The sequence below is a fragment of the Nicotiana sylvestris genome, chromosome 3 (assembly GCF_000393655.2).
Source record: "Nicotiana sylvestris chromosome 3, ASM39365v2, whole genome shotgun sequence".
NCBI classification, from domain to species: Eukaryota; Viridiplantae; Streptophyta; class Magnoliopsida; order Solanales; family Solanaceae; genus Nicotiana; species Nicotiana sylvestris.
In genome coordinates, this window is record NC_091059.1 from 34,205,272 (window position 1) to 34,212,353 (window position 7,082).

The window sequence follows — 7,082 nt, forward strand, 5'->3', positions numbered from 1 at the left end:
GCCAAGAATCATGATAGAGCTTCTTTGCTGTCTATGTCTTAGATTTGCATTTCTCCCTACGTCCCTTGTGCTGACAAATGATGGTTATCATGCTTGTGCAGGCCTTGGTGAGAATATGGAGATAAGGCCTCCCCCTGGTGGCGGGACGGAGGCTTCGGAGCCCGGCAAGGGTGAGAAGAGAGAAGGCAAGGCGGCTGTTGACCTTCCTACGGCAAAGAAATCCAGGCCACTCGAGCATCAAGCCACTACTAGGACCTCTACTTCAACTTCAGGGGAAAATCCCGGTGCCAAGGATGAGGATGACGATGCATACCAGTTGGCCCGGAAGACGAGGTCGAGTGTAGGAGCCTCGCAGGTGCCTTGATCGGAGGCTGTTGAGTTTGGAATGGCCGACACAGGTCGGTCCCATAGACCGGAGACCCTTGAGGAGGGTGTTAATATGGCCTCAGATCGCATGACCGGGTTTGGCGCAGTCTCCGTTGGGGGGACTACTGCCATCGATCCTGAAAGGTCAGGGCCTAGAGCTTTTTAGGAGCATGGGTTGCCTTTTGTGAAAATAGGCGACATGAATGATTTCATCTCGTGCTTTCTCAAATTTTCTCGTGGTGGATTCTAGTTTAGTAATCATGTTTTCCTCCTTTTATATGGCAATTTCATGGGCACCGGGCGAAGTTCCTGATTTGCTTGGTTGGGTCCAGAAGCTGGCGACCCATTCGACCTGTGACGAGCGTAGGTGGCTAGCTGTGGCCCGGGGTAGATGGGAAGCAAAATACCATGGTATGTGTTTATACTACTTTTTACTTGTCCCTCGTACAATTGGGAGGACATTTCCCCCTTTTTCACGCATTAACCTTGCCGTCGTAGGTATCGGAGGGTCTCCAAGGGTGAGGCTATGCTCCTCCGGAGAGGGGGAGGGGTTGCTAGCATCCGAGCTGAACGACGACAATAATAAATGAGATATGCATTTGCAGTGCGATGGCGCTCATATCAGGGCAAAACGGGGCTGAGTCTTTGCGGAGAAAAAATCATCCGAGCTTGCTGCGCCCGAAGTTTCTGGTTCTGAAGAGGTGGTTCCTCCGAGTGATCGTGCTTCGGCCGAAGTTGATTCTTCCAGGGCTGAGGGCAATAGATTGATAGAGGTGTGCTCAACCTTCGAGGAAGTCCGCCGATTTCACTTTGCAGTGAGCTTTGGCGCAGGCCTTCCGAATCTTGCATCTTCCCTTCCTTATCGAGTTTTTCTTTTGCAGGCCTTTGACAGGCTTAGGTATGAGCTGCTCCATCATGGGGCTAAACTCCAAAAAGCTATGGATGAGGGTAGGTCCCCTGGGCTCCTTTGTGAGGAGAAAAAAGTTGAGTTGACACACTAGCAATACGAGTCGTGCCAGAGCTTGAATTACGAGAGCTATTTGATGGAGCAGGTAATTTCCCGTCCCAGACGGTTATGCATTTTGCTTTTTAAATTCTCAATTTAACTCTTCATATATCCCAGCTGAAGAAAAAGACGGAGGCTCTAGAATACCTTAGGGGGTGAAGCCGACCGAATCGGGAATGACTGTGGCGAGCTAAGAGCTCAGGCGCAGACTCAAGCTTTGGAGGAGGAAGGTGACTTGGATAAAGTTCCTACCTTCGAGGTCCAACTCCGCTTAGCTCATGATAACGCTTTAGTCCAAGCAGATATGATTATGAAGCTCGAATCTGAATTTTTGAAGGTCAGGGTTGAGATCATTGATGCTCAGACCGAATCAGCACTGAGCCAAACTAAGGCCGATTAGGAGATGGCGATTTATTTGATGGATGATGCCAATGCTAAAGCCGAGTTGAAGAGGATCCTCGATCGTGAAGAAAGGATCAAAGAATATGCTCGTTGCAGATCTCGAAGAAGGGTTCTCGAGGAGATCGGTGCGATAGGTTTTGTTCTCCCGAAAGAGCTGGAGCGAGCGAGGGCGAACGAGCATGATGCTCGGTCATTCCTGTTTGACACCGAGGAGAGTGAAGATAAGGCTGGTAGTTCATAGCCCTCAAGGGTGGGGCATAGAATTTGCCATTTTGTATGCGATATCTTCAGAGCGCGCTTGTAGATGGAGAATGCATTTTTTCACATTTGTAAATAAAAGAAAAACTTGAGGTTTTATTTCTTTTGTACCCCTTTCTACTTTTCTTCTGACCAGGCGGACTGGTTTCAGAGTTGGTGAGAATCCTTAGATTCGTGATATGGCCCTGGGGCTCATTAGGCAAGCACGGAGGCTCTTACACGCTCGATCAATGTGACCTTTAGTGTAAGCTGGCATTAGAGCTCTTACACTTTTGCTCAACTATTTTTGGTTTAGTCTCTGAGTCAGGCTTCACCTCAAGCTCGTTTGACCCTCAAGCTTTTGCGTCTGCATGGGCGGCGACAATGGCTCTTACGCCTTGCCCTTGGGAATTTGTATTTTAACTATTTTGGGTTCAGTCTCGGAGTCGGGTTTTGACTCGAGCACAATTGAGCTTCAAGTTCTGTATTTGCATGGGCTGGCGACAACAGCTCTTACGCCTTTCCCTTAGGCATGTATAGTTAGCTATTTTGGGTCCGGTCTCTGAATCAGATTATGACTCGTGCTCATTTTGACCCTCAAGCTTTCAAATTTTAAGCTGGCGACAGCGGCTTTTACGGTTTTGGTCGTTGCAACCTTTTAGTGTGTGGCCCTGAGGCTCAATAGGCTGGTGATAATGGCTCTTACGCTTTGCCCTTAGGCATATGTAGGCTTTATTTTCCTCTCGTTAAGGACTTTTTGAAATGATTTTTCCTGACCCGTCATCGGTTCGGGAAGAACCTCGATTTCCAGTCATTTGCGGTGATGTTCGAGCACCTCGGAAGGTTTAGCTCGTAGGCTGAGTAGTTCAAAGCCTTGTGATTTGGAGCTGACATGGTCGAAACTCTTTTGCCTGTCGAGGGTAGCCTGTTTAACCGGTTCTTTTTGAAGTAGATTCGAAGTAATGGCCTATGATTTTGTAGCGACGGTCGGGCGTTCTCGAGTCGCGTTAATTTGGTAGGTACAACCGTATGACCGTGGTTATTTGTGTTTGGCCGGAGCCATTTTTGATCCCGAGTGTAGTAGTTTAGGCGTCTATATCAAGGGTATGCCCTTTCAAGAGTCTTACAAATGCGACATATAGCCTAAACTTTGGGATTGAGTTTATGCCTGTAGTAAGGCCTTACAAAATTTTCATGCCTTTTGAGGTCTTACAGTTTTGTTGATACTTGGTACAAGTAAGATTCATGCCTTGCTTGAGGTCTTACAGTTTTGTTGATACTTGGTACAAGTATGATTCATGCCTTGCTTGAGGTCTTACAGTTTTGTCGATACTTGGTACAAGTATGATTCATTCCTTTCTTGAGGTCTTACAGTTTTCGTTGCTGCCTTAAATAGGTCTTACTAGACCGAGTCTGCCCACTCAGGGTCTTATGGCCTCGAGTTTTTAAGTGAATGGCGATTGGCGACAGTCTCCGAGTCATCGAGTTTGCTTGGGCCTGGGGGATGTTGCTCGTGAGCTCAAAATTACCTTATTAGGGCTTATAATTTTGGACTGACCCTGGGGTCATGCGCTTTCTGAGTTTGCGATGCCACTCTTCGAGTGTTCGGGACATTTTTCCCATTTGGAGATGTTTCGTGATTTCCATGCTGCCTCGTTGAGGGCTTATGGGTGTGGAGTTCTGACCCTGAGGCCATGCAGGTGCCGAGTTATTGACGCTAGTCTCCGAGTATTTTGGGGCATTCTCGGTGGAAGGATCTTTACCATGAAAAATGCTGAGTATCCTTTGGAGTACGAGATGCTTTGGAAATATTCATTGATTGCTTGCATAAGTACATGTCGTTTTGCTGTCGTGAGTCCGACTTATGCGGACATGGTTCATTTGAACGTTTGGCCCGGTACATCATTTCCTATAGGAACCTTGTTCGTAGTTCCTTGATTTCTCCGAGTGGATGACATCTCGAGGGGCGTCCTCTAGTGTTCGGGGTCGATTGCAAAAGAAACCTCGTACGCTTGCTGGATCCTCCTTAGGTAGCGCGTGGACATTGCCTCGTTAAAAACCTTGCTGGTAAAAACCCATTTTGGGATAAAAACTCGGTCGAAGGAAAAGAGTGCAATGGACGCTTCGAAACCTCGAGGTCTTCGAGCTGGATTAGTATCTCGATTGCTTTGGTCGATGACCTGCGCAAAAGTTATCGTAAAGTAAAAAATAGAAAAAGGGGAGGACGATTATACTTTAGTGGCGATGACGCTCTTGGGTTTCGGCGTTTGTTTGGTGGATGCCATGTGGTCCTTTATTTGAACACAGCCGATGGTGTGTCTTAAAAGATCGTGTGGATAACGTTTGGGACTCGTTTGCTTTGTTCTTTTTGGTTGTTTCTCTTTCTCGCGACTGGTTCTTAGCTCAGTCGCTGAGGAATTCCCGAAGATGTCCGTTATCGAGTAGCCGGGCCATTTCCTCCCGGAGTTGCCGGTAATCCTCGGTTCTGTGTCCGTACGAGTAGTGAAACTCACATGTCAAGTTATAGTTCCTTTGTGAAGGATCCGACTGCATAGGCCTGGGCCATTTGGCGTCCTTGATTTTGCTGATGGCGAACACATGTCCAATACATCAATGTTGAAGTTGTATTCTGATAGGCGAGGTGCCCCTATTGGCCCCGTGTCCTCGTCGAATCTGCCTCTATTGATGAGTCCCCGAGAATTCTGTCCTCGGTTCACCAATCGATCGTTTCAAGGCGGGTTGCGTCTCGGGGCATTCCTCCTATCTTTGGGGTACAACTGATACCTCTCTTTGTTCGGTTTCGACTCCTTCACCAGGAGTCTTCTTGGATATACTGAGCCGGGGGGGGAGGGGCTCCCAGCTGGTCATCCTCGACTCTGATCTTTGGCTGGTACCGGTTGTGGACGTCCAACCAGGTTACGGTGGGGTACTCGATCAGATTCTCTTTCAGCTGTCTTGAGGCCACTGAACTTTGTTCATTCAGGCCTTGAGTGAAGGCCTTCACCGCCCAATCATCGAATACCGGAGGTAGTTCCAGTCGTTCTATCTGGAAGTGAGATACGAATTCTCGTAGAATTTTATTCTCCCTCTACATAATCTTGAATACGTCGAACTTCCTTGTTGCTACTTTGATGGCACCGTCGTGTGCCTTTATGAAGTAGTCTTCTAGCATGGCGAATGAGTCTATGGAGTTGGGAGCTAGGTTGTGATACCACATCATGGCCCCCTTCGAGAGCATTTCTCCGAACTTCTTCAGTAAGACGGACTCGTTCTCGTTGTCTTTTATGTCGTTGCCTTTCACTGCGCATGTATAGGCAGTGACATGTTCTTTGGGGTCTGAGGTCCCGTTGTATTTTAGGAGTTCTAGCATTCTAAACTTCTTTGGAATGGGTTTCAGAGCTGCTTCCTTTTGGGAACGGCCGTTGCACGAACTTCTTCGAATCTACATCTTTCAGGACCGGGGGTGCGCCCATGATTTGGTCGACCCTGAAGTTATAGGTTTCGACCTTCTTGTCATTGGCTGCTATCATTTTCTCGCCCGACTCAATCCTTTTGGTGAGGTCCTCAAGCATTTTTACGATGGCAGGATCGGTTACCAATCCGTTGTTGCTCGACCTCTCCGGTACCTCTTTGGCCGGGGGAGTAGCTTCCAGTGCTATCATGCTAGGAATCTTCGGGTGGCTTTGTAGCTGAGTGATAGCCAACTGTTGTGCCTGCAACATTTCAAAAATAACATGAAGGCTAACTTCCCGTTCTTCTCGAGCTGGAGTTTTTGGGCTTCCTGTTGGTTGCCATGTTGTATGCTCCTGTCGGTGTGTGAGGTTTCGTCGACCTGCTGTGCGTCTTGTGAACCCGCGTCCACTGGAATCGGTCCAGGCGTGTTGTCGGGGTTCCGCGGTGGAACGCCAATATTGGAACAACCACACCATTTTCTCTGTGGTTTTCAAGGTTGTCGTTCTCAACTCTATTCAGAGCCAGACATTTTAACCTGAAATAGAAGATCTTGGACAAGAAAAAGTGTGAAAGATAACTTGTGTTATGTTACGAAACCAGCAAGAAAATAATCACTATTATTTTTAGCCCTTCGGTGGGCGCTAAACTGTTTATCGTAAAAATGGTAATAACAATTAAATTTGTTAATGGGACTCTAAAAATACGTGATCTATTTTTATGCTAGTTGTTAAAGCAGTTGATGCTAGATATGTGAAGATAAAAGATGAAATGTGAGCTAAAATGGAATTGTAATCGAACCGAAGGGTTAGCTATTCTGGCCTCGGACTGACCGATGAGGGGCCTCGAGATCGATGCCTGGACTCGGGCTCGAGCTATCAGGGATAATTTGGAGAGGGATAATAGTTAGAATATAATTGAAGGAGGCTCTTTATGGACAATAACAAGCAATAAATGAAGAACAAGTATGAAAGTAATAAGCAATAGCAATAATGTCGAGAAAATATGTTAGAGAGAAAAGAAAGAGTTCTTGTACATTTTGTGTAGAATAGTTGGAGCAACAGCAACCAGCCTTACAAAATGTCAAGGATCCCCTTTATATAGGAGGGGAATCCAGCGTAGTACAAAATGCATTAGTTGTAAATATATGGAGATGGGACGACTAGATGTGACACCAGGCTCTGCTAGTGCTATCTACTCGCCTTGGTAACTCCCCATCCTTGGCATCGTCGTTGGGTCGAGCGTAAATGGACATCGAGGGAGAGAACTCGACCGCAACCTCGCAGCCTCGAGATCTCGAGATGACTTCCCGAAACACCTTATTGATGAGGAAATGGACCCTCCGATTTCACCATATATAATTCCGACCGTGCTCCTAAGTCCCAAATCACCTAACGGAGCTAACCAAATCATAAAAATTTCAATCCGAGATCATATGCTAATAAGTCAAAACTTAGTCAAGCCTTTCAAATTTTAAGCTTCAGACTGAGAATTGTTCTTTCAAATTCATTTCGGTTACCTTGAAAATCAATACCAACGATTTACATAAGTCATAATATATCACACGGGGCTAGTCATGCCCAAGAACTGGCGAGCGAAGTGCAAAAGCTCAAAACGACCG